The following is a 24,042-nucleotide window of genomic DNA, read 5'->3' as shown; positions in this document are numbered from 1 at the left end:
CACTAGACCGTACACCCTGTGTTCCTGGGGCAGGAACTCCCTTCCCTCCCGCTAGATCCACAGCACAAATACCCCCATGAGCCTTTACTACTGGGAGGGGGTGTTTGCCGGGCAAGGCGGAGTCACACTGCTCAGCCACGGATGGCTCCCTCTGCCTGAAGGATAAAATCAGAGGCCCAGGGAATGGTATTCGGGGCTTGAGCTTCTCAGAGTACAGCCCGAAACATGCACTTACCTCCTCCTGGAGCATACTCACTGCAACCTGCCTCTCTAGACAGACTGGGCCCTCTCTTCCCTTTCCCCAGCTGTATGCCAATCTTCACAACACTAAACATGCCTCCCCCCTCCATCTTCTACCGGGACAGCCACACACCCCAGGGGACACATGGGGGCGAAGGGCACAGGAACCTCAGGATAAATATATTCTGAGGATCAAACTGCCTCAGGAGAAAGAAATTTAAACCATTGCCCTAAAACAAGCAAGGCTACCTTATGAAGCCAAAGGCAAAAGTGCAAATGAATTGTAAGATAAAAAGTGAGGCTTCAAGGAGACTCTCTTTGCACGTGCACTTGGGGACTCTGGAGAACAATTTCCACAAAGCCACCACTGTCCACACATAAAGCCACCCCTGTCCATACCACAAATTTGGCTGCTCTAGTGGCACTGGGAGTGGGGACGGTCACATAGCTCTTTGTACACCCTCGGGCATCCCAACGCCGGGCAGTGTGGCAGAGGGGAAAGAAGAGGCCCCCGCCGAGTCTCCACCACTCACCAGCCTGGGTGGCAGTTTAACTAGATCATTCTGGGCTTCAGAGAACTCAGAGAACACATGGTGAGGGATCCATGACAAAGCATGCAAAAGCCACTGTGGTGGCTGGGGAGGCCCTCCTCTGCCCTCCCACTGTGACACAGAGGGGACGCTCAGTAGATAAACCCACATCACTGGTTTTCATCTCCCAGTGGATGGGAGGGGCAGAGGTGGAGCCAGGGACAGTGGCCAGGAATCCTGGGAGCTATGACAGCCCGTCCCTAACTCAGGCCTCCTTGCTGAGCAAACCACTGACCTCACCCCTCCGTGCCTGGGGTTTCTTCCAAGTCCTCCTCAGAGTACATCAGCTGAGCCCAGAAGCCTCCAACTCACTCCCAAGCAAGGACAGAGGCAAGAGAGAAACTGCAGGGCTCCAGCACCCCCCACACCCACACCCACACCCACACACACAACGCCAGCTCTCCTGCCTGCCGGGAAGTCACAGCTGTCTGAGAGCCCTGTGGCTTTGAACCTGGAATGGCGACAACAGAAGGAGCTGCCCGAACTCCACAGAAGCTCTCAGCCTCTTAACCTCCAGAGGAGCAAACCCAGGACACAGCAGCCTCTGCTCCTAACACTGAGGCTCCAAACCCAGCAGAGTGCCACAAAGGAACCCAAAGAAAGGGCCACAGGAACAGGAAGAAGCTCAGACGGGGCGGGGGGGGGGGGGGGGGCGTAATCCTTACTGGCCTCACAACCCCATCTTACAGATAAGGACAAAGAGGCTCAGAGATGTCTAGTGAGTGTGCTCCACAGGCAAGCGGAGTCCGTGGTGAGGGCAGCTCTGCCTGACTCCAGGAACTCATTCCCGTCCATTCCATGACACCCCAGCAGGAGAGGAGCGATCGCTTCCCGTAGCCATCCCTTGTTCCGCCTGTCACCACTGTTTTGTTTCCAGAGCAGTCTCTGGAGCCCTCCTGCAATCCAGAAAGGCCGGCCATGGGGTGCTGCTCCGCCGCTGCCCCCTCAGGGGTCCCTTGCTCGTGGTCTCCCTGTTCTCTCCCCCACCCCCTTCCCCACCTCCTCCTCAGTCGCAGGCAGGGTCCTGAGCCACTGCTGAGCCCCACGTGGAGGCCCTCAGAGCTCAAGAACTCAGAGAAGGCGGCAGGGCCACGGTCTAGGCTAACCTGCTGCTGGGCTGACCTGCCTGAGTGTTTTCTAAGTGACATGATACAAGACAGGGCTGGCCCAAGCACTGACCTCTGACCTCATTGTCAGGCAGCCTTCCTACCTGGATGAGAGGGAGATGCCTGGACCATTTGGGGGACACACACAGATCAGTGGCTCCTCAGCCCCCACCAGAAACAGGCAAAGGCAGCATGAGGATCATCAGGAGACAGCTGCTCAGGGCTCCACTGAACTCGCTAAACAGCCAACGGAGGGACAGACAGACATCTGGGCTAAACTCTGCAACCCAAAGTCAACCTAGGTCTTCCTTTAAGATTTTATTTATTTGAGGGGCGCCTGGGTAGCTCACTCAGTGAAGCGTCTGCCTTCGGCTCAGGTCATGATCTCAGGGTCCTGGGATCGAGTCCTGCCATCAGGCTTCCCCACTCAGCAGGGAGTCTGCTTCTCCCTCTGCCCCTCCCCCTCCCACACTCACTCGCACTCTCTCTCTCTTTCAAATAAATAAATAAAATATTTAAAATAGATAAATGACAATTTTATTTATTTGAAAGGAAGAGAAGGAGAGTGTGTGCAAGTGGGGGAGGGGCAAAGCAAGAGGGAGAGAATCTCAAGCGGACTGTGATGAGCGCTGAGCCTCACGCAGGGCCCGATCCTACCACCCAGAGATCACAATCTGAGCCAAAACCAAGAGTTGGACACCTAATCGACTGAGCCACCCAGGTGCCCCTAGGTCTTCCTTTTACAGACACGTCTCACCCGAGCCTAACTCCTCCCAGTAAAAAAGTGGCAGGCCCCAGCTTCCTCCCTCTGTAAATGCTGTTCCCACCTCCCACTAGGGGAAGAGGGGCAGACTGCACTAACACACCAGGGAAACACAAGCCCAAGTTGGGTGCCGGCTTCACGCTGGTTCTCACGCTAGCTCTTAACTGTCAAGGGTTGCCACTGGCCGGCTAACCCTCACAAACTACTGATGTTCACAAATGATTTGCTTGTAATTTTAGAAAATAAACTGAAGTGGGTTCAAGACTACTCCATGACTGTCAGTCCACCCACATGTGCTCGATCTACTTTCTTTATTTTTTTTAAGATTTTATTTTTTTATTTGACAAAAAGAGAGTGAGCACAAGCAGGGGAAGCAGCAGGCAGAGAGAGAAGGAGAAGCAGCCTCCCTGCTGGGCAGGGAACCAGATGCTGGGCTCCATCCCAGGACCCCGAGATCATCAGAGCCAAAGGCAGACGCTTCACCGACTGAGCCAACCCAGCGTCCTTCAACCTGCTTTCTTAAGAGAAAGAGCTGGGCAGGGCACAGAGCTCCAGGCATGGCCTCAGGAAGAAGGACAGGCAGCAGGTGATTCTCATCTGCCCTACGGTCACCTGTCGTGTTTGTCCTGGTGGAACAAAAGTTGGGACCATTCTCTGAGATGGTCAAGAGGTCTGAGAGGAAGGGGAAGATGAGAAAGAGAAAGACGGGACCAGCTGCCCCCGTGCTCCCCAGCTGACCCCCAATGGCACTTTCACTTCTCTAGAGGGATCATGCTATCCAGCCCTATTCTTCATGGTCTCAAATTTTGGAAGCCACCCGCTTCGTTCTGGGCAAGACAAAACTCTCCAGAGGCCACTTGGCAGCTGGTGTCACAACTGATGGATGGCACGTCCCAAGTAAGAGGACAGATGGTCTAGGGAGGGCCCATCACACCTACAGAAGCCCTAAGCCCCTCCAGAGCCCCCCACACTCGCAGGTGGCTTGCCTTGGTGGGATGGTGTCCCTCATCTTCAGAGGAAGGACGCCTCCAGCCATTGCCCTGAGGAGGGCAGGACAAACTTCTCTGGAAGCCCAGATCCTTGCCAACTCTCCACATCAGAAAATCCGCCTCATCCTGGACAGGGAGGGAGCAAATGCAGGCCACAGTCCTCCCAGCTTTGGCTAACCAGAGTCACACTGGAAAACCACAATAGAAAAGGCGGCAGGAAAGGCGGACTTCCCAGAAACAAAACGCGTCCAGGGAGACCTCCGGGCTGTCGGCCTCACTGGCAGAGCTCACATGCAAGGCCAGAAGGTGCAGAGGAGTAGGACAGGGCAGGAAAGAACCAAAGTAAGACCCTGTAGTCTGCGGGCAAGAAGCCCACCAACCCCAGAGCTGAGATGATGACCAGCACACACCAAGACTCCGTGGCCCGGGGCTCAGGCGGCAGAAGGTCCCAACGCTCCAGCTCGACTCGGTGTAGCTGGCCTCCCTCCACCAGGCCCCGCTGGTTACACCAGAAGATTGATGCGGAGGAGGGGGGAGTATCCACCTCACTGCTCATTTGGATTTTATTGCAGGAGACACTCTGAGGCCCTGGGAATCCAACCCAGCAGAGCCAGGACAGATGGCAACAGCAGTGCCGGGCCATGATGCCCAGTTTGCTTGGAAGTTGGATTTGAACCACATGGAGTGTCTTCTAACAGAAACAATGCTCTGACGACCAGATCTGGGTGACCGTGCAGCTCACTCTTTCACTCCCCTGGCCGCCAGGCTCTCCAGTGTTGGCAGGGAACGCCTGCTCACTCTGTGGGGTCACCGAGAAGGCCCGCCTGGGGCGGTGGCGGGGGCTGGCCCGCATGACCCAGGAGCATTGAACCCCACCGCTCCTCACTTGTCATGCCCGCTCTGCGCCTGGCAGTGGGCTGTGCCCTGGACGCCCCTCGTCTAAACTTCCCAAGGATAAGCCTGGTGAGAGATCCCGTGCTTCTGCACACGTGTCTGGAAAATTCACGGATGACCTGGCAACCTCTGATCGGAACAAGCCTGCCAGTGAAGGCTGCTGCCTCTCCTGTCTCCGTCTACAACAGAAAGGAAGTAGTCACCAAGCAAGTTAGCAGGCGATCCAACACCACCCTCTCACTGCCCTCTCTCACCCCACTGTTCTTCCTTTTCAAAAGTGGAAGCTTCGGTCTCCACCTACCCTGCCCTGTTGTTCCCCAGACTGTCTTCCTCCATGGGCACTGTCCCTTGGTTGGGGGAGGTTACCTGGAAGCTAAGGGGATGTCTGGCTCTCTCATGTTCTTACTCCAAACTGAGTGGAGGTAGGAAGAGAGTTGAGATGGGTCAAATCTCACAGACTATGAATAATAACTCCAGCTTCCATGTGACAGGGACAAATCTTAAAAACCCAGGCACAAAGAGCAGCCACAGCACTCTCCCCTGGTCCTCCAGGTCCTCTGAGGGAAGGTCTCGGGGGGCCAAGCCACCCTTGGAGCCATGCAGCTCAGTGTGAAAGAACAGACAAGTGCCACTGGCCTCTAGAGGAGGGAACAGGCACCCGAACTGCTCTGGCCCATGAGAATGGGTTCTCGAGGGCAGATTTCACAGTTCCTTCCTTTCCACACCTCCCTATCTTTCTGGTAAAACAGGCATCATAAACGGCTAAGGACTGGCCCAGATAAATCTTCCAGGATCTCTTTCAGCAATGAACTTTGATTCTCCTCCTTCCGAGATGAGGGGGATGGGGAGCTCAGGGAGACAACACAGAATACAGCAAAGGCCACCAGCCCAGGGCCCGCAGGCTGCACCCTGCTCCCCGATGAATGTGGTTATGCTTCTTACGAAATCGAGTTTGTCTTAAGAAATCGAGAGACTTCACTTGAGAGCCAGGATTTCTGGCTTTCTGGGAGTAGTGAGAAGAGCAAGCAACACTGGTCTGCTCCTGCGGGGCCCCCACTGGCTGCAGCAAGAAACCCCGCTTTCTCCTCTGGCCCACTTCCTCCGTGCACAGCACCTGCCTGGCCTCAGCAGGCAGGTGAGTCTGCAACACAGTATAGTGTGGGGCTTGCTGCTGAACTTCGGTTCAAGTCCCAGCTCTGCCCTTGCTAGCATGGAACCTCTCTGAGCCCAGTTCCCTTTTCTACAGAACAGGCGGAACAACAGCCCCTTACATCATGCGGACTGTGGAATCCCCAAGCCTCACCAGAGCCATTTGGAGGAATAACTCCGAGAATGAACAGAAAGCACACCTGGCGCATCACAAGCACACAGTCCGTACATATCCTTCGTGTCTACCTCGCAGGTGACAGCAGATGACAGATGGGGGCCGAGTGGCTGTCCCGCCCACAAAGCTGACACCCCTGACTGCCCCACCCGAGCAGGTTCGAGAGGCACCCAGCACTACAAGCCACACGTGATCACAGGAAGGTGCTCTGAAAGGTGTCAGGCGGGCAGCCCAACTCCCCCACACAGCCCCCCACCCCAGATCCAGCTGTTAATACACCAGGACCGATCACTGCTCTCTGCCAACAAGATCTTGGCTACAAAGCTGACGGGCTTATGCAGGCCCCAACCAGAACTGTGGTCTCTCTCCCTGGCTTCAGAGCCATCCCCGAGTTCAAGGACTTGCCAAGAGGGAGCATCTGGAGTGCCCTGTGCTCAGGGCACGGGGAGCTCAGTGCACAAAGCCAACAGGAGGAAGGCTACTCACTGCTGGTCTACTCCGGAGTCTGGTCCAAAGTCCGAGCTTCCACCCCACGGTGCCATCTGCTCCCAACAATCCAAGCTCTGAGGAAGGAGGCCCGGTATGGGCCAAGGTAGTTCCTGTTGCACACGGCCATCTCAGGGCTCTAACCTCTAACTCGGCCAGAGAGCTCAGCCTTTACAGCAGCACTGACACAAGCCTGCCCCGGACTTACTTCAGGGGCTCTGCGTGTCAGGCATGACAAGTGCTTACCTGCTCTGTGTGGCCGGCACCTCGCCCCACACTCCCCCTCCTGCTGACTCAGTTTAGCGCCCCACCTATGGGGCAAAAGGAGTCCTAGGTCCCATTGAAGGGCGAGAGAGGCGGAGAGCCCCCACAGCAGAGGAGCTTAACCTGACCAGGGAGGTCTGAACCTGACGCTTAGAGGAGAACCCTCTAAGGGATGCACAGACCCCCTGAAATTACACATGGGACATCTTGTTTGTTTTGGGTTTTTTTTAAGATTTTATTTATTCATTTGACAGACAGAGATCACAAGCAGGCAGAGAGGCAGGCAGAGAGAGAGGAAGGGAAGCAGGCTCCCCGCCAAGCAGAGAGCCGGACGCAGGGCTCGATCCCAGGACCCTGGGATCATGACCTGAGCCGAAGGCAGAGGCTTCAACCCACTGAGCCACCCAGGTGCCCCACATGGGACGTCTTGTGCATGTCCCCATGGCATTACTCCTGGGAGACGGTTCATAATATTCACGGTCCAAAGGGGTGGGGTGAAGGTGAAGCCACTGTGGGAAACAAGGGCCGACAGTGGCCTCTCTGCCCCTGCAACTCACAGTCAGGTCCCTGGAAGACACGTCTGGTTACCCAGGCCTCATCTCTCCTTCAATCCTAAGGGACCGAAATTTCTTCTGGAAGGGGGCTGGGCAGGAGAGGCCCCACTTGGGTATCCAAGACTAACCTTGAAAATGGGTCCCACCTGCCCCACCTGCCTCCTCCAGTCCCTCCATCCTCCCCCCAGGGGCCCCCTCATCTTTCCCAGTGGTGGCCCCTACGATGTCCATGAACAGGTACTATTCACAGGTGCAGACCCAGTGTCTGTCCCCAGGCAGCGCTAACTAGCGGGAGACCATCAGCATTGGGGCAGGAGAAGGACGGAGGGGCGTCTTCCAGGCAGATGGAGGAGCAGAGGCAGAGGTGAGAAACAGCCTGGCAGACAGAGGGGGCCGGAGCTCAGAGTACAAGTCTCGGCTTGGTGGAAGAGGAGTCAAGGACCCAGGGCCTGTTGCGGAGTCTGGACTTAGAAGGGCAAGCCACGCAAGGCTGTGGGCAGGGAATAGGGAAGGCAGGACCAGGCTTGTGTTTTGGATCACTCCGACAGTGAGTGCAGGAGAGAAGGGAGGGAGGGGGCCTCGACTGGAGGAATGTTCTAGATAAAACTAGGTAAAATCAACAAGACCTGGCAATTGAGCAGCTATGGAGAAAGGGAGGAAAAGAGGCGGCCCACATTTGCTTCCTGTGGGAGGACGGACATGCAACAGATGAGACTGTGGGACGCGAGGGGGAGCAGGCGCAGGGCGAGGGCGAGAAGGAGCACGGAAGGGTCAGCAGCTAAGGACAGGCAGGACACAGGGCCACGGAGCCAGGCTGAGGGACTTTCTTTTCCCTTGGCCACGTCACCTGTGAATCTTGTAGGGGCCCAGAAGGTAGCTATTTAGGAAATGATACAGTATTGCCTCTCCAGCTTGTTCTTCCTTCGAAAACAAGGAGTTCTCCCTGCCGGGCCTTGGGGGAGCTGTAAACTACAGGCAGTCTGCTCGGGGTTCCTCAGAGTGCCCAGGATACTGTGGGCTCCCACTCTTCTGGTGAAGTCTGCCCTGGTATCCAAATACAAAGGTAGCTCCATCCCCTGACAGCCTCCCTCCGGAAGAGGGACCAGGCCAAGCGCATTATCACAGGAACCAGGTCCTTCCTGCCCTGTGAGCACGTGGGCCAGTGGGCCCAGGATTAAATCTCAGGCCCCAAACTCTCAGGGAAATGCCCTTCTGAACTGGACCCCAGCACAGTCAGAGCGCAACATCTGCCAGAAGACAGAAGAAGCCCCAGAGATGGCCCGGCCTCGACTGTCATTCCAAGGCCACCCCAAAAGCTCATCCCACTGAGGAAGCAAAGGACAGTAACTGTCCTGCACCTTGTAGCTCAGGCTATTCGATTAGCTTGTAAGATCAGTGGGAGCACACAGGGTACCAAATCATAGCCCCCCACCCCCACCCCCACACACAAGCCTCCTCCCTCCAGCCCTCTGCACGGGCTGTTCCCTGAGCCTAGACCACCGTCCGGTCTTCTTCACCACGCTACATCCTTTCGTATCCCTTGAGACTCATCACACTTCAGTCTCCTCTTCTACAACATGAGGATAAAAAAGATGTGTTTTTTTATGATGGGGCCCTCTTCTGTAAGACATTCCCAAATCTTATTATGGAATGGTATCTACTTAAAGGATGAAGGTTTGGGCCCTTTATAAATGTCAACATTCCAGTTAAAATAAACACACAACAAAGAGTGAGCTTAGGGTACCATTTCCTCCAGGAAGCCCTCCTCAACCATATTCTCTGCACAGGGTTCAAGGCCCTTCTCCTTTGAGTTCCCAAAGCATCACGAAGTCCCCTATGAAAGCATGTATCCAACTGGTAAGAACCATCTGCCTGGGTGTCTGTGTCCCACCAGCCTGTGAGAGCTCAGTGAGGACAAGAAGTGCATCTTTATTACCCATCTTCACTGCCTCCCATTGAGCAGAGCCTAGAACATAAGAGGAGCTCCGTGGACAGGTGCTAAACCAATGAATGCCCCTGCCAAGCCCTGTGCAGCAAAGATCTGCCCCACCACTCCAGTCTGTGCAGCTTCTAGGCCCCCCGGGAGCACTCACTACATGCAAAGCATGGGAAGGGTGGGCGACGCATGCGCACAGGGCCCAAGCCGCTCTATTCTTCTAACCAAAGAAATGTCCCTCTATAGGGATCTAACTGCCACCACCTCCCCAACACAGCACCATGCTCACCCTTTAAAAAAAAAAAAAAAAAAGAAGAAAGAAAAAGGAACACTCCACAAGATTTTGTGGCCAGAGCACAGCAGCCTTCTGTGGGTACATAAGGTTTAAACTCACTGTATGGCCTGTCTAGCTGCCTCTGAGGGGGGAGGTGAGGGGGGGCGAGTCGGTGAGGTGGGCTGGCTCCCAGAAGGGAGGCACCTGGAGGGGTCTGTGTAACCCAGGCAGAGTCAGATCCTGGGACTAGGTGGCCCTTTCACTTGGTGCTGGAGGAAGAGGAGGAGGGGCGAGCAAGCGACAGGTCAAGAAAGAAAAGGGAGATCCCATCTTGTCACACCTCTTCCCGTGGGGCAGGCGAGGCAGGCGACATAAGCTGGAATGTGAGGATTTCTGAAACGCGTGGCACTGGAACATGTTAGCAACACCAGCCATGGGCTCTGGAGCCCAGAGTGGCTGATAGCATCATTGATTCTCATGACCCAGCCGCAGAGAAGCCGAACCACAAAGCAGAGCCCAAAAATAGTGACACTAAGGGAAGCTCCACGGGCAGGGAAACTAGCCAGAGAAAGACAAGTTTTTGAAAAGGGAGAGGAAGGGAAGAAAAGAAATGTTCTGCAAACATTTGTTTTATTAATTTCCTTCGATTTTAAAAGGCCCTTTCTACAAAGAAACAGAGAGTACCGGGACATAAATTTGCCTAACAACATAGTGTGAGCTTTACATGTATAGAATATAGATGTAGATGTATGTGTAGAATACAGAATACGTGTAGAAATAAAACTTAGGGCAACTGTAACACAAAGGACAAGAAAGGGAGGAAATGGAAATATACCGTTGTCAGGTCTGACATTGTATGTGAAAGGGTGTCACGTGACCCGACGGCAGACTGTGATGAGTTCCACCTGTAAACCAGAGTGCAACCACTAGAAAGCGTAAACCAAAGAAGTATGGCTGAAGAGGCCAATGATGGAGAGCCAATGGAATCCTAAAAAATACTCAGCGAGGGGTGCCTGGGTGGCTCAGTCGGTTAAGCGTTTGCCTTCAGCTCAGGTCATGATCCCAGGGTCCTGGGACTGAGGCTCCCTGCTCAGTGGAGCCTGCTTCTCTCTCTGCCTGCTGCTCCCCCTGCTTGTGCTCTCTCTCTGACAAATAAATAGATAAAATCTTAAAAAAAAAAAAAAATACTCAATGAATCCAAAAGAAGGCAGGAAAAGTATAAAGAACAGATGGTATAGAGGCACCTGGCTGGCTCAGTAGGTAGAGTATGTGACTGTTGATCTTGGGGTTATGAGTTCTAGCCCCAGGTTGGGCACAGAGCTTACACGAAATAAATTAACAAACAAACAGATATATAAATAAAAAACATGGCAAAATGGTAGATTTAAACCTAATCATATGGCGCAACCCCCTCAGGAGCTTTGTACCACCACTTTGCTATTGCTCAATAAACTTGCTTTGCTGCCCACCAGAAAAAAAAAAAAAAAAAAACCACCAATAAACCCAATCATATTGATAATTATTGCAAATGTCAGAAAAATCTATATAATTATATCAATTAAAAGTAGAGATTATATGACTGGATAAAAATGCAAGATTCCACATATGCTATCTATGTGAAACACTTTAGGTACAACTAATAGCTCTTACCAGTTTGTGAGGCATGAAACATTGGAGAAAAATATAACACACTAATACCAAGAAAGTTGGATTGGTTCTCTTACTATCAGATAAGGTAGACTTCTAAGCAATAATATCACCAGAGATTAAAAAAAAAAAAAAAGACATTTCATAATAAAACATTAATGCATCATGAACATTTAACAGTCCTAAGTGCATACACATCTGGTAACAGCTTCAAACTAGATGAAAGACAAATGAACAGAACGGAAAGGAAAAAGGGGATGTCTGGGTGGCTCAGTGGTTAGGCATCTGCTTTCACAACAGGTCATGGTCCCAGAGTCCTGGGATCGAGTCCCACATGGAAGGGGGGTCCTGGCTCAGCAGTTCCCTCTGTCTGCCTGCCACACCCCCGCTTGTGTGTGGTCAGTCTCTCTCTCTCTAAAAATACATACATACACACATACATAAAATCTTAAAAAAAAGAAGAAGAAGAAGAACTGAAAGGAAAAAGAGACAAATCCACAACCGTGCGTGGAGATTTTAACTCTCTAATTGAGAAAGACCAGTCATTGAGAAATAGCCCTTCAAAAGGAAGCCAGAGGAAGACATAAGAGGACATAAGCCAGAAGACATCAGACAATAATCGAAGAGCTGAAAAGCAACAAGACATAGAGCCAACAGAGCGCTGGTCTGCGAAGGAGACCCCAGGCCTTGGCTCTCCGCAGCAAAGCAGCAGAGAGGTGGCCACAGAGCAGGAAAGGATCCTGTTCTTTTGCTGGGTCCACAAGCCTACCCAGAGGGAGGGAGGCACTTCAGCTCACACCACACTTCCAGTGGCTTTTGACAAATCTGACGGGGGTCAGTGTTAACAAACCCCCCCCCATGCCACTGGTTGATCACTTTTCCAAGTTACCACACTCCCAAGCACACTGCGATCCACATACACAGGATACACACACATGTACACCAGCCTGACTCCCTTCCTCCTTCCCCTCTAGTGGCCCTCGGTGGCATCACTGAGTGGGAATCAAATGGAGTCCAGGGGTGCAGGGTGGCTCAGTCAGTTAAGCCTCCAACTCTCGGTTTAGGCTCTGGTCATGATCTCATGGTTGGGAGATCCTGCCCCAGGTCAGGCTCAGTCCCGGGTCTGGCTCCGTGCCCAGCGTGGACGCTGCTTAAGATTCTCTCTCCCTCCCCCTGTGCCCCTCCTGCTCATTGCTCTCTCTCTCAAATAAATAAATCTTGGGGGAAAAAGAAAGGAAGGAAGGTAGGTAGGTCTAATCAAAGGGGCTGGATGGGACACAGTGGGCTAAAGCCACCTCCAGATTCCAACCCTGACTCCTCTACCAGGTACCAAGAGTTCCCCTCAGGCAAATCCCTTATCCTCACTATGCTTTAGCATTGGCATCGACAAGATTATCTACTTCAGGGGCGCCTGGGTGGCTCAGTGGGTTAAGCCTCTGCCTTTGGTTCAGGTCATGATCTCAGGGTCCTGGGATCGAGCCCCGAGTCAGGCTCTCTGCTCAGTGGGGAGCCTGCTTCCCCTTCTCTCTCTGCCTGCTCTGCCTACTTGTGATCTCTCTCTCTTCAAATAAATAAATAAAATCTTAAAAATAAAAAAAGGAATATCTACTTCATAGGGTTGTTATGAAGGGAAAAAATAATTTAAGTAAGGCACTTAGAACAATGTCTAGCATAGGGTAAATGTTACAGTAATGGTGGTATAATGGTGGAAATTATTAAATTATGTAAATATATATGCACTGAGATTTTACAGAATGCACTAAAATATTTACTGTGGTTCTCTGATTAGATCTGTGAGTTTTCACCATTTCCTTCTTCGTGCATCTCTATAGCTTTTTTTTTTTTAAAGTAGGTTCCACACCCAACCTGGGGCTCAAACTCACAACCCTGAGATCAAGGGTCACATGCTTTATTGACTGAGCCATCCAGGCAACCCTGTAGTTTTCAAAATTTTCTACAATGAACATGTATAACATTGATAATCAAGAAAAAGACAGCTCAATATTAAAAGTAAAAATGACGGGGGGGGGGGCGCCTGGGTGGCTCAGTGGGTTAAGCCGCTGCCTTTGGCTCAGGTCATGATCTCAGGGTCCTGGGATCAGGTCCCGCATCGGGCTCTCTGCTCAGCAGGGAGCCTGCTTCCCTCTCTCTCTCTCTCTCTGCCTGCCTCTCCATCTACTTGTGATTTCTGTCAAATAAATAAATAAAATCTTAAAAAATAAAAAAATTAAAAAATTAAAAAATTAAAAAAAAAAAATGACGGGGGGGCACCTGGGTGGCTCAGTGGGTTAAGCCGCTGCCTTCAGTTCAGGTCATGATCTCAGGGTCCTGGGATCGAGCCCCGAATCGGGCTCTCTGCTCAGCGGGGAGCCTGCTTCCTCCTCTTTCTCTGCCTGCCTCTCTGCCTGCTTGTGATCTCTCGCTGTCAAATAAATAAATAAAATCTTTAAAAAATAAATAAATGGGGCGCCTGGGTTGCTCCGTTGGTTGGACGACTGCCTTCGGCTCAGGTCATGATCCTGGAGTCCCGGGATCGAGTCCCGCATCGGGCTCCCAGCTCCATGGGGAGTCTGCTTCTCCCTCTGACCTTCTCCTCGCTCATGTTCTCTCTCACTGTCTCTCTCTCAAATAAATAAATAAAATCTTTTTAAAAAATTAAAAATTAAAAATTAAAATAATAAATAATAAATAAATAAATAAATAATAAAAGTAAAAATGGGGCACCCGGGGGTCTCCGTTGGTTAAGAAGCTAACTCTTGATTTCCTCTCAGGTCATGAGCTCAGGGTTGTAGGACTGAGCCTGTGTGGAACTCTGCCCTGGGCGTGGACCCTGTTAAAATTCTCTCTCTCCCTCTGCCCTTCCCCCACCCCGCTTACACACTCTTGCTCAAAAATATGTTGTCTCCCTCTTTCTTCTCTCAAAAAAAAAAAGGTAACATGAATATGATTATAGTCCTTTTATTAGGCTTTTACAACAATAGAGAAAAATAAACTTTAAAAGCAATGAACAGACATAAGCCAAAAAGAACTGAAAACGGGTATGCAAATAAAAATCTGAACATACACGGTCATAGCAGGACTAGTCACAACAGCCAAAATACGGAAACCACCCAAACGTCCATCCATTGACAAATGAATAAACAAAATTCAGTATATCCATACAATGTACTATTCAGTCATAAAAAGGAATGAAGTGGGCGCCTGGGTGGCTCAGTGGGTTAAAGCCTCTGCCTTCAGCTCAGGTCATGATCCTGGGGTCCTGGGATCGAGCCCCGCATTGGGCTCTTTGCTCAGCGGAAAGTCTGCTTCTCCCTCTCCCACCCCCCCACCCCGCTTGTGTTCCCTCTCTGTGTGTGTCTATCAACTAAACAAATAAAATCTTAAAAAAATAAAAGAAAGTCTCAAAACTTGTGCAACTGCCGTCTTTGATAAAAGTGCAATATATAAATTGATAAAAAGCGCATTACTCTGACTGAGGAAGGTGGTAGGCTGGAGAGCCCCTACCCACACCTGTAGGGGATATCCTGAGACTTCTTCGAGCTCTGTCAGTGTAGGGAGCCATCCAAGGAAGACTGGATGGGTCCAGAACCACAGAGAGGGGAGTGCTGACTCATCACACCCAAGAGAACGTTCTGAGGACAAATCGCACAGGCAGGAGAAGCAGGGGAGAAGAGGAAAGGCAGAGCAGAGATGACGTCCAAACCAGAGATGGCAAAAGGAGCTGCTACCAGCAACACCATCAAGAGTGACCAGCAGGGCGCCTGGGTGGCTCAGTGGGTTAAGCCGCTGCCTTCGGCTCAGGTCATGATCTCAGGGTCCTGGGATCGAGTCCCGCATCGGGCTCTCTGCTCAGCAGGGAGCCTGCTTCCTTCTCTCTCTCTCTGCCTGCCTCTCAGTGTACTTGTAATTTCTCTCTGTCAAATAAATAAATAAAATCTTTAAAAAAAAAAAAAAAAAAAGAGTGACCAGCAAACCCGGGGTCCTGGGGGACAGATGGATGGTGACACCCCTGGCCCCCATGCCTCTGAATGAAGTCAGGCAGACAACAGCTGTCTCCAGGTCAGTGTTCCTATTGCTCTAGAGGCGCAAACAGGATGTTTGGAAGCAAATGACCACAAGTGACCACAGGAAGCTGTGACAACCGCCTCCAGGTGACACTTCTCTTCTTTCCCCAGCTTGTTTCCGGTGTGGCTGCCTCAGGCAGGCAAAATGACTTCAAGTACTGACTTCCAAAGAGAGAAAAGGGGCAGAAATTCTTGGAAAGTTCAGGCTATCTGAGAGAAGAGGCTATCTGAGCTGATGAGGTGGGGTGGAAATATGGTCAACCCGCTACCCAGCAGCTCACCCGAAGGGTGCACCTAGGCTGACTCTACTGAGGAAGGCAGAAGAAGCCACAGTCTACTCACGGGACCAAGAGAGCCAACGTGTGACCAAGCAAGCCCAGCTGGGTAGCCACATCGGGTCTCTGAGGCATGGCCTCTCCTTCAAGCCCACCCCAGAAGAACAACCGGGACCTGGCTGTCCTGGAGTTCAGCAGTGATAAAAAACCACCCTAGTGGGGTAGCCAGGCCAGGAGTCTAGGGGTGGGGAATGGCAAATCCAGAGGAAACCAAGTGCAGACTAAAGGACGCTCCCATTCCACCTAAGGAAGAGGAATGTTCCCGGAAACAGAGAACAAGGAAAAGCCTGGCCAGGACTCTCTGAGCCACTTCTACCTCCCCAAGGGGTTCAGGGCTGACTTAACACTTGATCTTAGCCAAAAGGCCGAGAAGCAATCAGGGCTGACCTAACAGATCCACTGCCCTGAAAAACGCCCAGAGGCAAGCAAGGCAGCCCAGCCACTGGACCAGCTTCTTGCTATTAGCTGGGCTCACTCAATGGACAAAAACCTCAGTTTATGATCCATTAAAACCAAAACCTCCCCTTTCTTTACTGCTACTAGGAGCCTCGGTGGCCTAGACCCATCCCATGAGGCTTTAGAGATGTCACGGGCATCCTTCATGGCCTTCCTTGACCGGTGAAAGGCCTCTTAGTTCTGGGAGAAGTCCAGTGCTAGACCAGAAATGGATCCCAGAACCACTCTCTGTGGCAGCTCTCAAATATAGTGTTAAATGAGCAATCAGTATAAACCAAGCCACGGAATGACCTCCTTAACCAGCCACTTCCTTATCAAAGCCACCAAAGAAGCTCTGGGGCAATGTAAGGTCTTACAACCAAAACCCAATTTCACACCACTAGCACAAGGGGACAGCCATTTCACCTGCAGAGCTGCGCCCCCAAGCCCTCTTTACCCACTGTCCTCTTTACCTACTAATATTCAACGCTGGAAAAAAATTTTAAAAATAACAATTAAAATTTAAAAATAAACAAATGTTTGCCACCAAGGCCGCAGCAAACACAGGCAGCAGACTGGTGAAGTGGAGAGTTGACAGAGAAGGCCAAGGCCATCGCTTCTTGGCCTTTTGGCCAAGATCAACTGTAAAGGGGTGCCTGGGTGGCTCAGTGGGTTAAAGCCTCTGCTTTCGGCTCAGGTCATGATCCCGGGCTCCTGGGATCAAGCCCCATATCGGGCTCTCTGCTCCTCGGAGAGCCTGCTTCCTCCTCTCGCTCCCTCCCTGCCTCTCTTGCCTACTTGCGACTTCTGTCTGTCAAATAAATAAATAAATAAATCTTAAAAAAAAAAAAAAAAAAAAAAGATCAACTATAAAGAAGGCCAAGGCCCCAAGCAAAGTCTAAATTATTCCAAGGAAGAATGATAATAACAACCGTCACCACTTACTGAGTACTTTTTTTTTTTTTTTTAAGATGGACTTATTTATTTGAGAGTGAGAGTCAGGGAAAATCTCAGATTCCCCACTGAGCATGGAGCCTGATGCAGAGCTCAATCCCATGACCCCCGAGACCACGACCTGAGCCAAAAGCAAAAGCCAGACACTTGATGGAGCCACCCGGGTGCCCTGGCCCCCTTGTTGAGTACTTTTAAGCACTTCAAGAAGTGTGCCTCTTTCACCGAGGCTAAGGGTGTAAAGTGATCTGCCGAGGTCACACGTTAAAGCAAGTGGCAGCAACGATACAGACCCAGGAGGGCTGAGGTCAGAGGCTATGTTCCATCCAAGGGACTATGCGACCTCCCCTCCAACCTAGAACGCAGCAGTCCCTTGCTCGGATTCTCCAGCAGAGAAAGAGCTTTGCTGGAGGTCTGGCATCACAGTGGGTGTCTGCAGTTCATATCCATTTAATCATCAACCACCATCAAATATTTATTAAGCAACTGCAGAGAACCGAGGTGAACTTGGCACTGAGAGATGCTTGAAAGGCAGATAAGATCCCTGTCTTTAAGGGGCCTACAAGGCAGAGGGGAGACAAAAGGAAAGATGCCCAATTTACCTTAGATCTGCGAAGTTATACAGAAGTGAGAGGGTGAAGAGGTTGGCTGGTTTGAACCAGAAAGAAGTCTGCTCAAGGTAGGAGCTGCACAGATCTTAAAGGAGGAGGGGGAGGGGAGACAGGTATGGAGGCCGTTTTCTGCAACTTGGACAAAGATCCAGACTCTAGGCGAAACTAAGTGCTTGGAGTGGTCAGAAATCATATCTAACGCAGAGAATGAAACTTGGGAAAGCCCCTAGATGGGACGCCAGGCTGGCTCAGTCAGTGGAGTATGTGATACCTGGCTCTCAGGGTTGTGAGTTTGAGCCTCACATTGGGTGTAAAGATTCCCCTTTTTTTTTTTTTTTTTTAAGATTTTATTTATTTATTTGACACAGAGAGAAAGAGAGAGAGAAAGAGATCACAAGCAGGCAGAGAGGCAGGCAGAGAGAGGAGGAAGCAGGCTCCCTGCTGAGCAGAGAGCCTATTGTGGGGCTCGATCCCAGGACCCCAAGATCATGACCTGAGCCAAAGGCAGAGGCTTAACCCACTGAGCCACCCAGGCACCTCTACTTTTTTATAAATAAATAAATAAATAAATAAAATCTTTAAAATCTTAAAAGAAAAGAAGCCCCCTAGATTTAGCAAGTGTGTATTTGCCATAAACCTGGGGCAGAAAGAGAGCATTCGAAGAACCTCCCCAAGCAAGCTCACTGCAGGCGAAGGAGAAGACCAGTGAGAGGACCGGAGCTGCTGAGGCCAAGCCCGTGGTGCCTGGAGGACAGGCACCTGGTGCAGCCAAACGAGATTCCTTCAAAGAGACAACATACGGATTTTTATGTGTAACTCTTAATGGTTTCATGTTGGCAACCATAGTAAATTAAGGGCACCAACTCCCTGAGAAGTAGAAAATCTACATGTAACTTCTTTTTTTTTTTTAATAATGTCAACATTTTAATAAGTGGCTCGTGTCAGTCAGTTATGAAAATCCACATACAACTTGAGTCCCCCAAAATGTAGCGGCTAATAGCTTGCTGCTGACCAGAAGCCTTACTGATAATAGAAGTAGTTGATGAAAACGTATTTTGCATATATTTATAATTTATACACTTATTTTATATACTACATACTATACTCTTACAACAGAGTAAACTAAAGAAAATAAAATGTTAGGGAAATCATAAGGAGGAGAAAGTGCATTGATAGAACTATTCTATATTTATTTAAAAAAAAACACACACATTTAAGTGGACCCACATAGTTCAAACCATGTTGTTTGCCTAAATCTCGAAGTGTTGAGCAAAGGCCCATGATGTCACACAGGGCAAGAGAAGACAGGGGACAATCACAGAGAAAGCAGACAATGCCTGAGGCCGCAAAGAGAGAGTGAAGAGGAAATGAGCTGGGTCTTTGCTGGCGTGCAGGCCGGAAGAATCTGGACAATAGAATCCACGTCAGGGGTGGAAATATAAATTTAGGAGTTGCCAGCACACGAGTGAAAAAAGAGGTCACGCAAGTAGAAAAACTGACCTAGGCACCTAGGAGCAAAACAGGGAGCCAGCAGAGATCTTGAGAAAAACACAGAGGTGGGCCCCCACAAAGGGATTCGAGAAGGAAGTGGGGAAGGAAGTGGGGAGGGGGGTGTCTATAGAAGCAGATCTCAAGGGAGGGAGGGGGAAATATGTCTGCTAAAGAGCACATTCTTAGCAAAAAAGAGAACATAAAAGAAGGACCCAGGCTGTGTTAGCAACAGAAAAGACCAAGAAGTTAGAAGGGACCGATGGGTAAAGAGAGCGAGCCAGAAGATAAAGGGACAGATGGCCACGTCAGGTGTACGATGATGGGGTATGTGGGGAGGAAGGGTACAGGGGCTCACAGAAGGTGATGAGGGGAAGAGACACGTGGGGTGAGGGGGACAGCTGCGGGGGGTCTCTCTGCTGGTGCCGGGCACTCCCACAGACCTCGTCTCCTGCAGGTCCCGAGGACACCAGAGGCAGGTTGCAGGTCCATCCATGCTTTCAACAGGATTCTTCTCTCGTAAGCTCATGCTTACACCCTGCTTTCAACGGGACTGTTCTCCTATCCAGAGCAAGGCCCAGGTCTCCATGGCTTATTCAAAGCGATACACGGCCTGCTGTCCAGAGAGGCGTCTCAGCAGCCTGAGGATCCATGAGCAAACCAGAGAAGAGCTCCCCAGAGCCTTCCGCCCACCTCCACGCTCACCCAGGGCTCTACTATTCAAAACAGCTGCAAATGTGCGCCCTGCTCTCCCCAACAAGAAAACAGAACAGAACATGGCTGTCTCTGCCAAGTGAGTTCTGAATAAGCTGCATTCCATTTCATTAAAACAATTACCTGAGTCCCAGCCAAGAATTACATACAGCTTCCTCACAGCACCGCCCCTCCCCCCCCCTTAAAACACACATCATGCTGCGTTTCCAACAGGCAGAGAAAGGCCATGACACACCACTCTGAGCCCCCACTAGGAAGATCCCCTGGGCTAGAGCAAGTGGCCAGCCTCTGCGTCCATGCATGCCGACAGACACGCATGGTCTCAAAGGAGACCCTCGAGTGAAGGGCTCCCCTTACAAGAGCCTGACGGCTGCCCCAAATGTTCCTGGTAGGCACCGGGACCTCCAAGCCAAGGGGGCGACTGGTGCCAGAATCCAGCCATTTCTCCCAAACAGACGGGAGGGCCAAGTGGCCCAAGCTTTGAGTCAGCACAAAACAAGAGAAGAGGGACCCAGGAGTGGGGATTCCAGGAGAGGGGTCCTGAAGGCTGGAGAACTGAACGGCCAGACCCTGGGCCGCCAGCAAGAGCCCAGGGGCCACTCTGGCCCACACTGCCCACAGGCTAGTGGTGTTCTTTTGGCCACAGATAAGAGGTTTGTGATGTGAGGCAAATGGCATTTCATCCCCTCCCCCAGGCTCCAGCTGCCCAGAGGCTAGTCTTTTGTAAGCCTTGCTCCGTCCGCATCCCACCCAAGCAACCCTCTCCAAACTCTGACCAGAGCCCAGCGTCTCCCTTGCCCCGTGTCTCCCTTGCCCGTCCGGGGTCTGATTAATGTCACCACACCCAAAATAACCCCGGGGGCTGCCTTCATGCTGTGGAAACTCTCTGTCTCTGGCTGGCCCTGTCCTTTTTACTGCATGGGTCACTGTGGTTGTGTGCCCCCGCCCCGCAACTGACAGTGACCAGTCCCGATCATCCCAGGCCTGCTTGGCTCCTGTCGCCCCCCCCCCACCCCGGTCTTTCCTCCAGGGCCGCAGTGTCCCAGCAGGCGGAGGGGCACAGACAGACACTTAGGTTCACTCCCGGCTGAATAAGCCTGAGCCCACTATGGCATAAACCATGATCTACTTTTTTTCCAACTTTTGATCATGAAAGTGTCTAAACAGACAGAGGAGTTGAAAGACCATTTCAATGAGCACACACATACCCTCTGCCTAGACTCAGTCATTAACATTTTGCCATTTTGTATAAACAGACACATGTGCTTGAAGGCTTTCTCTCTCTCTATATATATATATACATATGTGTGTGTATGCACATATATATATATACCTCCTTTTTTTTTTACTGTATCATTTCAAACCAAGATGCAGACATCACGACATTTTACTCCGAAATACTTCTAACATGCACCTAACAATGACAATGTTCACCCGTAAGACCACAATACCACAATCACACAAGAAATAAGCATTAAAAGGCCATCTTTAAGGGAAAACTTGGCCCCTGGGGGCTCTGCTGGGCCTGGCCAACCACATGTTCTGCCTGCCACTGGCCCAGCGTCCAAGGTCTCCCTGGAGAGGCCAGCCCTGAGTCTCATGGGTTAGGCAATCAATTCGTTAGCTGGAAGACTTTATCAGGACGTGAATGCACGCTTCAGGCCAGATGTGAGACTCCCAACAGGCCCCCAAATGAAAAGGCAAAGTAGACCTGGGGGCTGGGGAGGCTCTGGGCCTATCCCGGGTGAGGAGACAATTCCTAGAACACCCTTTTTATCAGGAGCTTTGTCAAGGTTTCTGGGAATACTCAGCTCCCCCCAATTCTCTCTCTCCCTCTCTCCCTCACAGAGGACACTCTCAATTCTCCACCTCCAAGTTTTCATCTACTTCCTCCTCTGGAAATGGGCCGGCTCCAACTGGCAGCAAGTCCAAACACCTGAATGAAGACAGGAGCACGTCTGTGTGGGTCAGGGGCACAGAGGGCGTGATGCCAACCAGGCCTGGAAGAGGCCTGCCTTCGGCTCAGGTCATGATCCCAGGGTCCTGGGATCGAGCCCCGCATCAGGCTTTCTGTTCAGCTCTCTCTCTGCCTACTTGTGATCTCTGTCTGTCAAATAAATAAACAAAATCTTTAAAAAAAAAAAAAAAGAAGAAGAAGAAGAGGGACCTCAGAGGACTACCCTCTGTCCCAAGGGGAACAGGTGACTGGCGAGGAGGTGGCAGGGATGGGAGAGCACTGAGCAGGAGACCCTGTCACAAGGGTCCAGCAGCCCATCCCAAGAAAGACTGAAGGAAAGGGAAGAAGCCCAGAGAACAGGAAGAGGATGGATGGGGGAGATCAGAGATTGGAGGCTGTGGGGAGGGGACAGGAAAGATTTTTATCATCCTAGAAATGGAAAACAATCAAACCAACAGGCAAGCAAGATCCGATCCAGTATCATGAACAGAGGTATAAGGACAGTCACAAGCCCGACTCTCATTTAAACCCCAGCCCTACCACTCACTGGTAAACAGAATTTGGGTCAGGGGGCTAACCCTCTCTGTGCCTCAGCTTCACCATCTGTAAAATGGACAGCAGTAATAATAACAGAACCTGTGCCTCCTATGGCCATTACAGGTCAGTGAAACAATGCATGTAAAGTGCCCGGCACAGTGCCCGTACACAGTAAGTGCTTAATAAACACTCTGGGAAAGACCTCTACAGCTGTTTGTTATTATTACTGAAAGGACCGACACTAGGACAACCCAAGGAAGAGCTGCAATGAGGTGAAGGTGGGAGGAGTTTCTCAACTCTCTCCTTCTGGAACAAGGCAAAGGCCCAAGGAAGCCTTGGAGGGTCAGCACACTCCATGCAAGATGAGTTATATGGGGGAGAGGCACTGCTCGGTACCCGGGCAGTAACTCTGACCTTCTGAGGGCCCCTCCAGCCGACGACCCACCCAGCCTCCCAGGGCACGGCCATTGCTGGGGAAGCTGGAGGGAATACCGTGAGGCTCCCTTGGAAGACCTCCAATCCACAGCGGCAGGGATATGGCCCCAGCAACCCGAACCTCTCCACCCTGGCTGGGGCTGCCCAGGCAGCAGACAGCTTGGCACCACGGCAAGCGCACCTGCTTAAGAATCAAACACCCCAGGGTTCAGAGCCCAGCTCTGGAACTCACTAGTGCACAGCCCAGGAGGAGACCTGGCCCTGCCGCGGAACACAGCATCACTCCCTGGGGCTGCCTCTGCTGCGGGCCCAGCAGCTGGGTGCCCTGACCCCAGCCCAACACACAGAGGCACCACAGACAGGCAAGCCCAAAGTCCAGACTTTCCATGGAAACAGGGAGGCTCCATAGCCCGGAATGCCCCAGGCAACTCCCCTGCCCCCCTAGTACACCCCCTAAGGACAATGAGGCACTGTATTTCAGAGGGTCAAGACTGCTGAGAAGCTGAAAGAAGACATGTCCAGATTCTAGCAGCAACTGGGCATTGCCAACAGCTGGCTGTTCCCTCTGCAAGAGAAAGGAAGGCAAAGCCATCAAGGTCTGAACTGCACCCGCCCTTTGCCATAGAGGCCATTTATTCAGGATGGCCCCCACAGCCCAAATTTTGAAGGTGACTAGCAGAATTTGGGTCAGGGGGCTAACCCTCAGTCAGCAGGCCCGGGGCTCACCACCCCTCCCAGTTAGTTACCTCACCCAGCACTTAACCTTGTTCTGGTTTAGATGGCCAGATCTGGAATGGGATAGGTCTGGGTTCCAACCCCAGCTTGCCCCAGTGAACTCCCAGAGGCTCGTTTCCCCATCCGTAAAGCAGAGATAAAAACCACCCTCTCTCCAAAGTGTCAGTGATCATAGCCTGAAGTGCTGAGTCCGATGCCTGTCTCCCACCAAGCACACGTGACCATTACTGGGCCGCAGCTGTGGTCACAGCCCCCCAGAAGCACTAGGAACATGAGCAAGAGGAGAGCGAGGAGCTGGGTCCGAAACCGTAATCAGACTGCATCTCAGTGTTGTGGGAACTCTGTCCAGGAAACTCCAGCCAGAACTCAACAGAGCGAACTCCGGGCCAAACCAGCATCTAAACAGTAATGGGAAAAGCCACCAGCAGCCGCCCCGTAGCACAAAGAGGAGAGAACACACAGGGAAGGGCAGTGTTTATGTTTTTCTGCCCAAAGAGCTATAAATTTGTAACTTATTAAACAGCACATGGTGTGTCTGTCACTAGCCGCTATGGGGAGGGAAGAGTTCCCCAACGTTCAAGACCAAAAAAAACAAAGTCACAGCAGAGACTCTGCCCCCTCTAGCCTTGCCACAGGACACACCATAAACTCTCCCCTGTTCCAGGGACCAGGAGGCTCACAGCTGAGAGCACTCTCAGGAGAAAAATAAAAAC

At 51.4% G+C, this 24,042-nt stretch overlaps 1 protein-coding gene across 4 annotated transcripts in view; it reads right to left on the bottom strand.

The window, feature by feature from the left end:
• The window catches only part of PXN (paxillin), a 45,520-nt gene that overhangs the window by 18,832 nt on the left and 2,646 nt on the right, over positions 1–24,042 (bottom strand). The window lies entirely within an intron of this gene.

This window comes from Mustela erminea, chromosome 13 (assembly GCF_009829155.1).
Source record: "Mustela erminea isolate mMusErm1 chromosome 13, mMusErm1.Pri, whole genome shotgun sequence".
Lineage (NCBI taxonomy): Eukaryota > Metazoa > Chordata > Mammalia > Carnivora > Mustelidae > Mustela > Mustela erminea.
Note: the sequence above shows the minus strand (reverse complement) of the source record. Positions and strands in the feature narration are given on the sequence as shown.